Below are 15,072 nucleotides of genomic sequence, written 5' to 3'. Positions count from 1 at the left end.
AAATTTATCTTTGTGTGTGATCTAAGCAATATTGAGGACAAGGCTACTGAATAATGAGAGAAAAAAAGATTATGATTTTGTTATTAGCTCACCAACTACATCTACCTCATTAAAATAACACTGTTATGATGCAGTCATCTGCTGTATCCCATTATACTGCTACCTTCATGCAATTCCATCAATATGCTCCAAAGAGCAGCAGACATTAAAATCGTATTAGTGTACCCAATGTCTGAATGTAAAAAATTTTGAAGAAACCTTTTTCCCATCAGTACACACATTTTCTTGTAGGCTTTCCTGTGACCTCGTATGAAGTGCTTACTCTTTTTGTGGATGAGAAATTCCCAGTCATCCATCACCTGCATGGTAGGTGTATTTAGGTTACGAAGTGAAGTCTTTGAGAGTGATTGTTTTAAGAAGCCTTGATAGAAATAGAGCCCTTACTGCTCACTGTCCAAGTGCAAGGAAGAGTTTGCTAGCAGAGGAAGTGGAAAGCCAGGACTTTCCCCCGTGCTGTAATCTGTGAGGGACAGACTGGGTGCAGATGAAAGCTGCCATGAAACAAAGCGTTTAGACTGCGCTTAAACACTTCCTTTGCTGAGCAACTGTAACACTGCACACCAGACGTCTTTCTCTTCCTTTTTCCTGAGCATGAATATGGCACTTAGGGCTAAATTGAGCACCAAATACAGCTGTTTAATATTCAGTTAGCAAGAAAAGAGAGTAAAGCTGATATTGCACATTGCAATTGCTTAAACTTATTCTGAGTTTCCCCAATTGATTAAAAGATAATATTTTTTTATGTCCAGCTGATAAACCCCACGCATGAGCTGGGAAACATTCTGTGCCTGTTTATAGCAATCTAGATACAGTTCCATATGAGACATCTGGGTTCCTGGAGTCAGAGCTTAGGTGCCTATTAAGTTAATGATCAGACTAGAACAAGAAGCTTTTGCCCACGCCACCTCTGCAGGATTGCATCACAAACCAGCAGGATTTTTTAAATACAGGGTCATATTCTCCTGAATCTAAATGAATCCCATCTCAGGCAGTGAACAAACTAAAAAAGTGGAAAGAAGCAAAATAGTCTTCTCTTGTGAGGTATTAGGCTGTAGCCATTCTCCTTGTCCCAGGGCATACAGCCTGCACTGCTCTGGAAATCTGGTTTATGATGCTGGACACTCAGCAGCACATGTATACTGCCAAGTCAACCTGCACATGTCATCTCCTGCCCAGCTGGCAAGATGTAAGAGAGAGACTGGAGGAGCTGCTAGCAAAGGCACTGGGAACATTGCAGGGAAGAGGAGAGGTGGAAACGGAGGAACCTGGAAATTTTGCATTGAGAAAGCTCCAGTGGGAAATGTAGGGCACACAAAACCCATATCAGGAGAAAATTACCATTCATTAGTTACGCTGTTCACAGGACTTTTTATGTTTCAATTATTTTTTCTCCTCTTCCAAGAAAGGGCAAGTGGTACCTGCTTCTTCCTGCTCCCATTATGTTCCCATTCTTATTTTAATCTTAATTGTTTATCCATTGAATTTTACTTTAAAAGGCTGGTAAGGGCAGATGTAGAGAATATAATATTTCTGTGGTTTGCTCGAAGAAGACCAGCTTAAACAGGGATGTGAGAGGGCCTGGGGAACCACGTGAGAGCAGGGAGCAGTGTAAGTGCACCGAGACATTCGTAAGTGTGCTTGCTTCTAAATGGTTTTAATGGGGTCACTCCTGTCCTAAGGCACAATATGCTGCTGCTCGGATGACAGACTCTGCCCCTGAGCTTCTGAAAGGTTTTGCAGCTGAGTGTGACAAGCTTGGGTTTAGTGCAGAGGGGGCTGCACTCAGGACTTGAATGTGGCCAGATGGCGAAGGGGGCATGTGTCCCCAGTGGAAGACTGAAGGGCTACCAAGAAATAAGGCTGACAGTAGAAGACCACGGTGCAGAAAAAAAACTCATGTCATGCTGAGGCTTGGACAAAGGTTTCAGAAGAAATGGATGTTTTGGGAAAGGTTGCAATGGGGTGACATTACAGCATAATGCCTGTCAGTGAGAAGGAATGGCTGCATGTTTATCCTGCAATAAGCCTTAAATTTGTTCAATGAAGAACATTTTAAAACCTTCCTCATCCTCCACAAGTACAGCTATTCGCCCAGTGGCTCTGTTTTCTCTTTTCAATGCTATATTCTTCTGTTATTGCAGAGAAATAGAAAATATACTTTTAAATTAAGAAACTGTAATTAAGTAGGCAATAAACAACATGGGGTGATCCAAACATGTAGCAGTTTGGAACTCTCCTTGTTTATGGCCTTTCTTACGAAAACATTTGTTGAAGCCTGGTCTCTCTTCACTATAGTCCACCCCTGCCACAGGGTATTACAGGCAGCCCTGGGAGAATTTTGTTAGAATTAATCACTTATCAACTTCTTATAAAGGATTTATTTAATTCTGAAAGGTGCTAAGGGAAAAGCACACACATACATGTGTATACATGTGTATACATGTGTATACATGTGTATACATGTGCATCCAGAGCTTTAGGATAAAAGAATAAAAATATGGTCATACGAGTTTCTCTCTCAGGGAAAAGCATACAGGCATTTACTAGTCAGTAAGGGGTTTTTTTGTTTGTTTTTGTTTGCTTTTAGTGATCTTTAAAAATGCTTAATACATTTCTTGTGAGCTGCCTGTTTCACTTTAATGCAGTTAACCCTTGCAATTCATTAATTGATTTTACATTGCATTAAATGTTGCAATGAATTCAGTCTCATATTCTACAATTCTATCTCTGTTATAAAACAAAAGCTCTACTAGCTTTACTTGGCTCAAAACCAATACAGTGAACTACTCTTAATTATTAATAATCTGTTTCCCCTTCAATAAAACTTTTTGGACTTTTGCTACAGTAGGACGATATATTTATTTGGTGTGTGGGGTTCAGAGCAATACAGTGCACTCTCTCTGGGAAAGAATCCAAAAATAACTATCTACTTGATATCAACCCAAGGGATTTCCTAAGGGAATGGGAGTATCATTTCAGGGCAGATCATCAGTGGTTTAGGGGAATTAGATAAATTCATGTCTGGGGAACAGATGCCTCAGGGTTAGTAAATGTGTGAGAGAACCTTTCTCCCTTGATCACCAGTTCAAGTCCATCCAGCACAGCAGTGACTGGAAGCTATTAAACATCTAATGAACTTCTGGGGCCTCCTGAAACAGGGAGTGAGATTCCTAACAGACACTTGCTTACATCTTGGAGCCGCTCCTACCCAAACTTGCAGTCTCAACAGCAACACATAGAAACAGAAACTGGAATAAGCATGGTGGAGTGAAGAACACATCTGCAAAATGCAGTAAGCAGGCTTCTGGGCTGGCAATCCAGCTTTAGATTTACTGCTGACACTTTCCTATTCTTTCAAAGAAAGAAAATGATGTATTGCAAAGCACTGTGCTACATAACCTTTCTTCACAACCTCCATCCAAAGGGCCCAGAAACCTTACAAACCCACATTTACAATGTCTCAGACCTTGAGGAAGATAAAAGAGTAAAGAAGGATTTGATTTCGTGCTTGGAGGACAGTTCTGGGGGTCCTGGGACTCCCAAACTGCTGCATGCTGCGCATCCAGCTTTGGTGCAAGTCTGCTAGGAGAAGAGAGGGACAAATGCTGAGCATTACAACCACAGACCACAGCTGTTGATGGGAATTGGCAGGAGACCAGGGAATGCTGGGAAGCATAGATGGCCTGCAGCAGAAGGTAGGGCTGAGGAGGGCTCTCTGACACTTGAAGCTTTTTTTATTCATCTCCCGGTGCTTTTCCATCCTGGCATCTGGTTTCTGTGATAGCGCAAGGGAGGGACGGTATGGTGCAATTTTATGGTATGTTCTCCTAGGTTATGTTGGCACCTCCTCGGGTAAACATGTCTCAGCACAAGCTCAAGTTCACTGTGCCCCTGGGTTCAGATTATTTGCAGTGCTTTATTTTGCTGATAGCTCGGCCCAGTTGCCTCTGTTTTTCATTTGAGGAGGAGGGGGTCGAGACTTGCCAACTGTCCTCCGACTCCCTCAGGACAGAGCCACGCTGAGGGGCAGAGACAAGCTGTGGCACAGCCCTGTCCCTCAGCAGAGCTGCCACCAGAAGGGCATGTGATGGGGCTCGTAGGTCTGTGGTCCAGTGCAGGAACTGGTGAAGCTGGCACTTTGTGCTACAAGACCTTGGATGTACCCTGTTGCTCTCATTTCCTCATGCCCTTTTGAGTGGAAGCTCTTCAGGGCTCTCTTTATCCACTCATATGGTACACGACTAAACTGTGCCCAAATTCTGCCATAGGCTTCTGAATAGTGCAGTAGTATAAATTACAAAGAGCCATTACAATGGCTGAAAAATGAGGAGAGAGAAAAAAGAGGAAAGGTTTTCTGTAATGGGATCTGCTGCTCATCCGCTTCTGTTACTAGCATGTGCAAATCTTGCTATTCTGGTCCATTATATTCAACAATCTTATACTCAGAGGCAGGTGAAATGTCATACCTCGGGGTAAATTTTCTCTGCAGTAGGCAGAGCATTTGTCCTTTAAACACCCTTAGTACTAATGAGACATTGATCCAGCAATTTAAAATCCAAGAGATACAGATGTCTCATGTGGGACCATTTTCAAATGTGTTGACATTTTGATTCACAAAATGAGACACTTTTAGAAACAAATGCAAATTTATTTCATTCTAGATTTGAGGTCAGCTGGATACTGGAAAAGAAATGTGCCATGAATGTTTAGTATGCTCATCAACTATCTTTTAATCTCTGTACACTCAAGGGATAAAAGTGACATCAGAGAGAGGAAGGACAATTTCTAGTTTTCTGTATTAACTAGTACATCCTCTCATGGGTCTGGAACCTCCATTCACCTATTGCACTTGCAATAATAGTGTCTAGGGCAAAAGGAGGCTTTGGGATAAGGGACAGAGTTTCAGTAACCTCTGAAAATATGTCTTTTGCACTATTGAATATGCTTCTCTCTCTGAAAAGCTCTGATTCTGCTGAGCTCCACCTGGGGGAGTTGTCAGTGTTTTACTGATGTCAGTGAAATGCATGGTAGGACTGGAGCCCAACAGTGCAAGAAACAAAACAAAACAAAAAACACACCAAGGGAGGGTTGCTTAATTTGTTCCCAGGTCAATGCTCTGGCCACTCTTCCAGCTCAGAAATTATTCAGCACACTATGAGAAAGATGATCTAAACAAACATTTAGAACACATCCACAGCTGCCTGACAGATAACGAGTTCCTCGTAGGTCAAACTTTAGTGAAATCCAGCAAAGCCTGAGTGTTGGTCTGAGCTCTATCCTGCAGAAGAGGGTAAGGCAGATATGAAGTAACTTTGGGGAAGGATCACTTGGCAAGTTGCTGGGTCTCAGCTGGTTGTTAACTACCAGCACCTGCCCTTGGACCAAGGCCTGGGGGTCACTGCCATGGTTGCAGACAGGGCACTGGAGGCAGAAACATGGCTCACCTGCCTCCCGTCCCCCTGTACTTGAGCATCTCCCAAGAGAGGGGACTGGCAGGCAGGGCCTGCAGGGCCTGGCTCTCGTTTCCCCCAGCAGCAAGGACACCTCTGACTGCCTCTCAAAGTCTCCTAGCAGCAGGGCTGATGAGAGGCTGGGGCATGCTGGACACATGGGTAGTAATGCGGAAGGGGTGTGTGCTATTACTTCACAGGGGGATTTCACAGGAAGCCCATGTCTCCTCTTGAGTGGACATGAGCATTCCCTGTTGCAGACACCCCAGCTGGTGAAATGTCACATGACAGGGGGAGCATGAGGACTCGGATCATCTCATGCATGAGGAACTAGGGGAGGAGAAAAAACACAAGGCAAGTTCCTTGCCAAAGTCCCCCTGCAGAGCAGCCTCTGCCCTTCCCCTTCCTCAGCAGGGCTGGTGCAGAAGGGGTTGCATTTCTGGGAGCTGCTGCCCAGGGGAAGTTACACCAGTTTGGTGCTGACTGAGAACACAACTTCCCTCACAGACACATGTACGAGAGTGCCCAACAGAGTTAAGAGGAAAAGCCCAAATGCTGTGCAGTATACAAATGACTGTATCCAGCTCTGTGAAAACAACTGCCCAGGAACAACTCTGTGCAGCATTGGGCAAAGTGCTGATAAGCCACAATCTTTCTGGTGGCCTTGAATCAGATGGACCTCTCCAAGTGCTCTGGAAAGTGCTCTGGCCTGCCAGTTGGATCAGCAAGCACACAGGGTTATCAGGATCAGTCCTTTTCTACATGCTCACTCAAGCACAGTATTCTCCTTCTGGGCCCCTGCTCTCCTCTCTTGCTTCCTCAAACTGATTGACACACTGCAGGAGTCTGCAGGGGGATAAATTTACTGGTCCTGTACCAGCTACATGATCTCTTGGAAGCCCCATGCAAAAGCACAAGGGAGGGAAGAGTCACCACTCAGGTGGTGTTTTCTCACAGAACGAGAGTTCTGAGTGCACCCACTGACTGCTTCTCACAACAGGTAGTTCATTTTTTAAGAAAAAGATGACAGACCAAACAGAACCTCAACAACTTTAAAAGACCATTTTTTTTTTTATGAACAGCAGCTAAAGGTCCCGGGTACATTCATACCTCAATACATAAATGTATTGTAGAGATGTTGTGAATCATGTTATGTCCAGGCACACAATGGGGCAGCAGGCCTGGAACAGGTACAAGTGGATCTAAAGCAAGTTTTGCTCCTAAATGCAATTATAGTAATGCCAGTAACCAGGATATATCAGCTGTGGATTCTGAGCACAAGAAGTCCTAGTATAAGATTTGCAACTTTGAGCCACTCCTAAAAGCATCTCCTTTCAAGGCAGTAATCCTGGAAAAGAAACTTGGTTCCAACCCTTACATAGAGATGGGAGTGGCTTCTTCGTTTTTGTTTGATGGATTGCTGTAGGCCATTGCCAGTGGATATCTGTGATACTCAGAGAGCACTAACATGAGAACACTAACATACAGTAAATATTTCTTAGTGCCTCAACGTAAGCAAGATGCCAGACAGACCCACTAATGTGGGAGATTGTATTTGGTCTTCAGCAAGTCCTTCAGCCGGGAGTTAGGATTTACAGGCAGGAGCATCTGCCCTGCTCTGTTCTGGAACTGCCAGAACAGTCTTGAGAATAGGGCTCCTATTTTTTCTCTTTGAGTTTTGTTGACTGGTCCAGACCCACCACCATGACAACCCAAATCATCCCTGGAGTTTGCAGACCACAGAGATACTCCCATTGACACTACCCTGTGTCTCTGTGTCTCTGGTGAAACACTGAGTTGGAGGGAACATAAATCATCCATCATGTAACTCTGTCCTGATGGCAGCAGCTGTCCACTTCCAGGAGCACGCTGCTGGATGAGGCCCACAGAGACAGGCTTCAGTTGTCCCTCCATAGGGCAGTGCAGAAGAGATGAGACCCAGGGAAATAAGGCACCTCCAGGTCCTCTGTGGGCTGCTGTGGTCCTCCACAGAACAACCATGCGGCCATTCCCATTTTGGGGTGATCCCTTCCCCTTGCCTGAAACAGCCCAAGCACTTCACAAGCTTCCAGTGCAATCCCTGCCGGGCAGCAACGTGCCTGACGCAGTCCAGCTCTCGCTGCTCCGGTGGGAGGATGGTGCGAGGAGCGTGAATCCAGCCCTGCCACCCAGGATGAAGCTCTGCAGCCACTGCTGGCTGCTGACAGCCAAACCAAAGCCCTCTCTTGCGCTATTTTACTGGAGGGAGGTCATCAGTTTAACCGCACTGGAGCAACGCCAGTCCTTTGAGTAAACTTTTCAAAGCTTCACTAAGGCATTGTTTAATTTTGATTTCCAAGTGACCTCCAATTCCTCTGGATATGCTAGGGGTGGAAGAACATTTACTCCCAGGAGTTCAACTCTGGCAGTGGGCACAGGGCCTAGCAAGGCAGTTCCCAGGGAAAGGGGGAGAGAGGTGAAGGCTCTTGTTGTTCTCCCCTCCCTCAAGCACATCGCCCCCACCCCCAAATAGGAGCAGCCATGTATCACCTCCACCAGCAGAGCCAAATAATTCAACCACCCCTCCTGCAACTCCCTTTCCCAACAACTCAAGATCCCTTTTTCATATAATTTTCCCTTCTACCAGCAAATTTCCACTGTTTCTCACCCAGTATATTGCACATTTTAACTTGCACCAATAAACCTGTTTGCATAGGTCATGCTGCAAATGAAAACAACAGCAGGACATAAAATGAAAAATAGTCTGCAAAGAACCAAACCACCCGAGAGTTATTCTAGTGAGGTGAATTATTCAGTGACTGGTTTTTACTGCAGCCCCGTTAACAGCAACACAATTACAGTGGAGGAAAATAAACCACAGCTGGGGAGAGGAAACAAGTGTCTTGGGGGCTCCTATCTCACCGAGGAAACAGTGGGTGGATCCGGTCCCCAGCGTGGGACTCAGGCCACATCCAGGGCTCTGACAGCAAGTGACCTTAGCACGATGCTTCCAAAGCTGCATTCACAGCAGCTGAGCAAAGAAATTAAAGGAGTGTGGTAAAAAATGCTCTGGCTATTGCTAGCACTTCACAGTGCTGAAAGTAGCACTGGTATTGGCACAAGGTTAGTGGCATCTGCACAGCTCTCTGCTAACTGCTGACTGAGCCCTTCAGGGAAGCGAAGCTGCAAGGACAGGAGTGGGACAAGGCGAGGGAAGTGTGAGCTGCAAACCTCTACTTGTCTTGCTCAGTATCAGATGAATGTTAATTCTCTGCTGGTTTGTACAGCCACAGACATGCCTGTTCCTACTAATTTTAGCTCTTGCCTAATTTAAAACTACAGACATGCTATTTTCATGGTGGGCTTTTTTTTCTTCTTTTTAACAGGTTGTAGGCTGCCAGATGCACTCCGCGTGGTTAAGAAACTGGTGCTGTCCAAGGGGAGGTGAGAAACCTTTTTGTTAAAAATAAGAACAAAATTGCACATTCAAACTTGGAACTACTAAACTCCAAGAGCAAGTCTTGGTGGCAGAGCAGCCTGCCTGTGCTGGGCTGAGGGAGGGAGCAGAGCCTCTGGCTCGGCTGCCTTGAGGAGATGCACCTTCCTCAATCCTCAGACGTCCCACCCCTGCCATCTCTCAGCTGTGCACACACAGGGGATGTGCTGTGCTCCATCATGAGCACAAATAAAACCATCTGCCCTCTCTACCTTCACTCTGTCCACCCATACACCTACCCAGCTTACAAGCCCTTGCTTCACCTGCTCCAAACTACACCTGCACTCAGACCCCTTCTCCCTGCCCCCGTGCCTTTCCTCCCACACGTGCAAGCACCTTCTCCTGCCTCTGCTCCTCCTCTGGTACATGAATCTGGCCCCCATGTCCTGAAAAGGTGAACAGTACATGAAGTGCTGAGCCTGCCCGCAGCGGGAGGCAACCCTGCGCTAGAAACGGGTGTGAAAAAGTGGTGAAGTGAGGAAACATTTGTGAGAGGAAGTGAGTGGGTGGAGGGAAAAGCCTGGAGTGAACAAAAATCAACAAATAACACATTGAAACTTGAGCTCTGAGTGCCCAGGGTGGATAAAAGGAACTGAAATACAAAAAAAGAACACAGAAATTACTATGGGAATGCAAGTATTCTACAGTAACATACACCGAATATATGCTAGGGAACAAAGTACTGAAAACAAAGAGGAGGCTCAAAATGAAAAGTCTTGAGAGCAAATGCCTGAACAGCAGCACAGGTAGCTCCCATGAGGGTGAGCAGGGAAGGCATCAGACCATGCATATGCATCTTACTGGATCTAGGTTACTAAATCTCAAAATCCAAGTGGACTGAAGGTGTCTCACTAAACACAGACACAGATTTTAGCAGTTATTAATAGACTTCATGCCCCTGCACATTTTAATTTAGTACTTTCAAGTAAAGCACTTTAAAGATAATATTAAAAAAATTAAAAAGGAAGTCTTATTTCTAGAACAATCAAAATGGAAGCCCAGCTCTGCTGTTGTTTCTCATAGAGCAGTAGTTCCTCAGTTACGTTTTCTCCCTGACAGATGTAGCAGTGCATAGACTTAGGAATACAATTCCAAGCTTTTCAGACTATTATTACTTGTGTATTCCTGACCTGTAAACTTTTCCTTCCCTCTCTAGCCTTGCAGAGCAAGATTGGTGGTGCTATAAGTTTCAGCAACATACCACAGAAGATCTTTGTTTTTCTCCTTAAAGGACAACAAACTTGACTCAAGGGGCTGTACCAGAAGCCAGCCAGTTTTGACCTCTGAGAATCAGCCCATGCAACCTCAGCTACCACTAGTGAGAAATTATTCAGACAAGTCACTCCTCTAACCACTCACCCAGTGAGTGGGTTGCATCCAAGTTGCTGCCATGGTCATGGGGAATGAGCAATGGACAGGTAAACAGCTATTATGGCGTGCACAGAAAAAAACTGTCCAGTTTTCATTGCATCTCATTTTCCTTCCCACACGTTTCAAACCAGCCTGTTCCATAGGGATTGCCTGCAGAAGAGGAGGTTCACTTCCACACATAGGAAGACTGCCTATACCACTTTCATTTTAAGAGGATAAAAAAAGTGATCTGAGAGTTGTCTGTATATTATTCCCCAAATTTGTCAGTGGAGGAGCCCAAACATGCACACTCGGCATGACACCGCTCCCTCTGGGGCTACGGCGAGCGAGCGCTCTTGGAAAGCCGGCAGTGCATCCGTGCCACGGGTTACAGTGATCGCTACTGACAGGTTCTTCATGGTATCACAACAAATTAGGTCACAGATTAGATTTTCATAGCACAGATTACAACTTGTGTCTATATCTTTTTGTTAAATAGAGAGGGTTGTGGCCAGGAGGTTTGACCTCAAGATTGGGAACAAGGCAGATGTGGGGGGCTGGGGAGGCCCTATTTCTGGCTGAGACAAAGAATATCTTAGTGAAACTCAGATAAAATGCCTAGTTTTCTGCTGTTATCAGAAGATTTGATATTTTTCCCTTTCTATACAGCAAGCCTTTGAGAAATAATGAGTTTGTCCACTAGATATCCTGGAGTAGATCTTACAGCATTGTTGCAAAAGAGGTAGCAAAACCAGCATTTTATACAAACTGCATTTTTGATGATAGAAAAGCAGCTTGCACCTTGTGAAAAACTGCTGGGAATGAAAACCAAAGCTACCTATTAGACTTATCCCACTTATTGCCATAAGGTCACGTGTATACTCAGTTTGAGCATCTCTGGTTTAGAAAGATCTTAAGGGAAGGATTCATATGTGCAGTGTTCAAAAACCAACCAAGAAAAAAAAGAAAAAACACTGGATGGAAGAGTTTTAAAATATACCCAGCAAGGACAGTAATAGAACTCAGGCACCAAAAAAAATCCGAGCTATATCAAGCTCCACACAGAGCAGCACAGAACAAAGGTTTCCAACAGCTGAGTAACTGCAGACACCGTGCAAAGTGCTTCCTACCCACTGTGAGATACAGCCCGGCTGCAGATTTGAAATCCTGCTCCAGCAGCTGGGTTCCAGCAGACTGCCAGGGCTGAGCTCTGCTCCCAGCCGCCTCCTCCCTCGGAGCTGAGCTGCTGCAGAGAGAAGGCACCTGGAAGCCAGTGAGCTGGATTCAGCTCCCAGTGGAAACATGCAGGTCTGTGTGGGGGCAGCGATTCAGCTGATAAGCAAGCCCACAGCCATGGTAGGCACTAAAGGAAAACCTAACCCAGGCAAGTTTACGGGGAGAGGTCTTGGACTGAGCTAACTCGGAGACAAGCCTTTCTAAGTCAGGGTTGAGAAAGCACTGCGGGAATGACCTTCAGCTTACAGAAACAGTCCTGAGACCCACGAAGGGATCACATCTGTGCTTGGGCAGCCTGGAGACCCACACTGGGTCTCTGCTGAGCCTCTAGAGCATGTATTAGTCAATTAGGGCAGTTCTGCTTATACCTGCTGGCAAACCAACTTGTAGTCTCTAATGAAGCTCTCAAGGCTGTCTGCAGGCAGAGGACACAGCCTCTCTTCCTGTTCCCAGGGCAGCAAGAGGAGCACATGATGCCGTTCCCTATCTGCAAGTTTAGACACGCTGGTGCTCAGTGACCTCCACTCTGCCTCACAGCAAGCCAGCCAGCCCCATCTCCAGGTGCCAGCACTGCTGGCCTGAGTCACTGTGGCCGTGCCTCCAGCTCTGAAAGGATCTCACACGTCACTTCAGCAGTTTTTCACAGGAAATATGCTTTTACTTTCAAAATACTCTGCCTTGTTCTCCACCAGCAAGCACAGGAAGTATCTCAAACACCAGTCTTTATTTTTGTTAGCCACAATTTATCCTCTGATACCTTTGCGTACTAAGAAATAGCAGTTGCAAGTGGCTGTGCCCTCCCACACTCAGAGGTGGAACTGAGCTCCAGTGCATCCGCTTCTCCCTTCTCCACTGCCCTTGCTGGGCATGCTCATATTTAGAGGCACAGAACGAGGCCTAATAATTTTTTCCTCAAGCCTGAGCTGTGCCTTGCAGATTATTGAAAATCCATTGCACGTGCACCTTGCTGAGCAGTCTGAACTATCGATCTCAGTCAGAGAAACGGATGTTCTGGACTTTATTGGAATTGTCTTTAAAAGTCCTCTTGGCATGACTGTTCCTGCTGGATGCTGAGTGCTTCCTAGTCTCCCTGCAGAGCACTGCCTCAGACCTGCTCAGAAAGTCCTGCTCACCAGGGGGGCTCCTCCTGCTGAGCCGTGGAGGGAACCACATCACTGATCCTGGGACAGCAAGTGGTGGCAACTGTCCGAGAACAGAATGACAAGGCCTCTGGTCTGAGCAGTGCTCAAAGCAGCAGGTAGGGACTGCTGCCTGCAACAGCAGCTGGAGAGCATCCCACTGCCTGGATAGGCACCAGCTCCCAGTCCCTAATGAGCGGGAGCACAGGAGGAGCCATGCAGCGAAGTGCTGCCTCTCACTAAGGCAAGATGACCCTGAGCAGCTCTTCCATGCAGCATGAAGCACCAAAATGACCTGGAGTGCCTGTGTGCACCCAGGAGGTTCCCTCAGAGTGAACATTCCCCACTCTCCCTGCAGCGTCAGTTCTGGCCTCCTTGACATAGAACAGGCAGCAGCCATTGCCAGGCTTGATTTCAGTCAAGCACTGAAACAAAGAGGATATTGCACTTCCACCAAAATCCCACATCTCTTCAAAGCACTTCTCAGTTTGAGGTGCAGATGTGGGGTTTTCTTTGTTTGAATGAAAAAAGGGCCTTTCTATTCTTTTAATCGCACACCCAACAAAACACTGAATAAACATACTCATCAAGACTTTTGGGGTCATGTGTATTAGGGATAACAGTTCATTTTTAAATGGCACAAGGGTAACTCTGCTCTAAACCATACAGCCAGGTAATCTTTAGGGTTTAGGGGCTGCTCTCTCTTATTTCCTCTGTTTCACCACTAACCCTTTTGAAATGCTATGGCTTGCTCAAGAGAGGGGTAATTTTCACACACAGTCATGATCTCAACCACACCACCATCCCTGCCCAGACGAGGAAGTACCACATGCCCAAAGCAGAAGTGATCGCCTCCTCACCAGCCAGTCCAGCGCTTTTCTGGCTGCTGGGCTGAACTTCGGGGTACAAGATTTGCATGAACGATGTCGACTGTTAAGTTTCCAGCCTGGTACCTGTCTGAGCATCAGACGGCAGCACAAGAAGCCTCCAGCCAAAGATGGTCACTGCTGCTCCCAGCCCGGACGGCCATGAGCAGCACGCCTTGTTTACAGAACCAAACCGTGGTTTCCTCTTGAAGCCAACCAGCCCAGGGTGCTGCTATTCGGCTTCAACCCGGCAGTGGCTGAAGATGGTGCGGGTTAATGCCACACCGCTGGCACAGAGGACCCTCCCGCCCCTGGCCTGTCACCCCCTCGCAGACATGAGCAGATTCCCCCCCGGCCCCTGCTGACCCGGGCGGCCTCACAGTCCCGGTGCACCGAGGGAAGCAGAGCCCGGCCAGGGCTCCCTTCCGCCGCCCTTGTGCCGCCGCGGCTCTGCCCGCGGCCCCACAGACCTCTCGGCCCCGTGGAAGGCGGCGGGAAGGCGCTGTCCGGGAATTCTGAGCATCCTCCGCTGGCCCCGCCGATCCGCGCCCTCCGGCCCGGGGCCGGGGAACAGCGGGGCGGGGGCTCCCCCGGGTCCTCCCCGCCCCGCGGCTCCCCACGGGTGCCCACCCCACGGCTCCGCTCAGGCTCCTCCCGGCTCCCTCGGGCGATCCCCATCTCCCTGTCGCTCCCTCCCCGCTCCACCCGCCCGGGGGGCGCGGGCAGCCCCTACCTGGGCACGGGGCGAAGCCTCGTCCCTCCGGCTGTCGGCGGCGTCACGGCCGCAGGTTGTGGCTGCGGGCGGCGGTGCCGCATCGATATAAAAGGAAGCGGCGCGGGGGGAGGGAGAGGCGGCCCCGGCACCTTCGCCGCGCCCGGCCCCGATCCCCCCCAGCCTCCCTCCCCGTCGCCCGGGGAGCAGCGGCTGCGGCTCCCCCCGGGCAGCTCCCGCAGGGCAGCGGCACTCGGGGGGTTATTTACCCCGCCGGGCCGGGGGTAAAGGATGGAGCTCAGGTCAGAGCCCTCCCCTCAGGCCCCGCATCCACCCGGGGGGTGAGGAGGGACCCTTCGTGAGGAGTCAGACATGGCCCTGCCCTCTGGGGGCACACACGACACAGCTGAGCGCGGGTGAGGCTCTGCTGCCATGGGAAGGGTCCAGCCACATGCCAGAACACCTTGCAGACTCGAAGTGTGTGTACACCAAACCCAACCATCTCCACCAGTCTCTCTTGGAGCTACCCTGGCCCGGGAGGTACCTGGGGCTGTGGGTTTGTGCCCAGAGAAGGCACCTCAGTGACCATCCTGGGGACAGGGCTATTGGCAACTCCAAATGCAGGTGTTGGTCCCTGCTGTGGCCAGGGTCTGGTTATCTGGCCTGGCAGCCAAATCACTTTCAGTGAGACGTTGCCTGTGAGACCATCCCAAGCTAAAGAAAAAACTCACGAAGGCCAAATTTTTCTTTCAAACCCCAAGAGCTCCTGCAAACTCTAGAGCTA

At 48.0% G+C, this 15,072-nt stretch overlaps 1 protein-coding gene across 1 annotated transcript in view; it reads right to left on the bottom strand.

Annotated features, from left to right (window-relative positions):
• CYRIB (CYFIP related Rac1 interactor B) overlaps window positions 1-14,396 on the bottom strand; it is a 98,090-nt gene extending 83,694 nt beyond the window's left edge. The window contains exon 1 of the mRNA XM_032683159.1: window positions 14,310-14,396. The gene's annotated coding sequence lies outside the window, so the exon portion shown is untranslated. The remainder of the gene's footprint in view (window positions 1-14,309) is intronic.
• Window positions 14,397-15,072: the final 676 nt, after the last annotated feature.

The sequence above is a fragment of the Chiroxiphia lanceolata genome, chromosome 1 (assembly GCF_009829145.1).
Source record: "Chiroxiphia lanceolata isolate bChiLan1 chromosome 1, bChiLan1.pri, whole genome shotgun sequence".
Taxonomy (NCBI): domain Eukaryota; kingdom Metazoa; phylum Chordata; class Aves; order Passeriformes; family Pipridae; genus Chiroxiphia; species Chiroxiphia lanceolata.
This window is presented reverse-complemented; position numbering and strand designations above follow the sequence as displayed.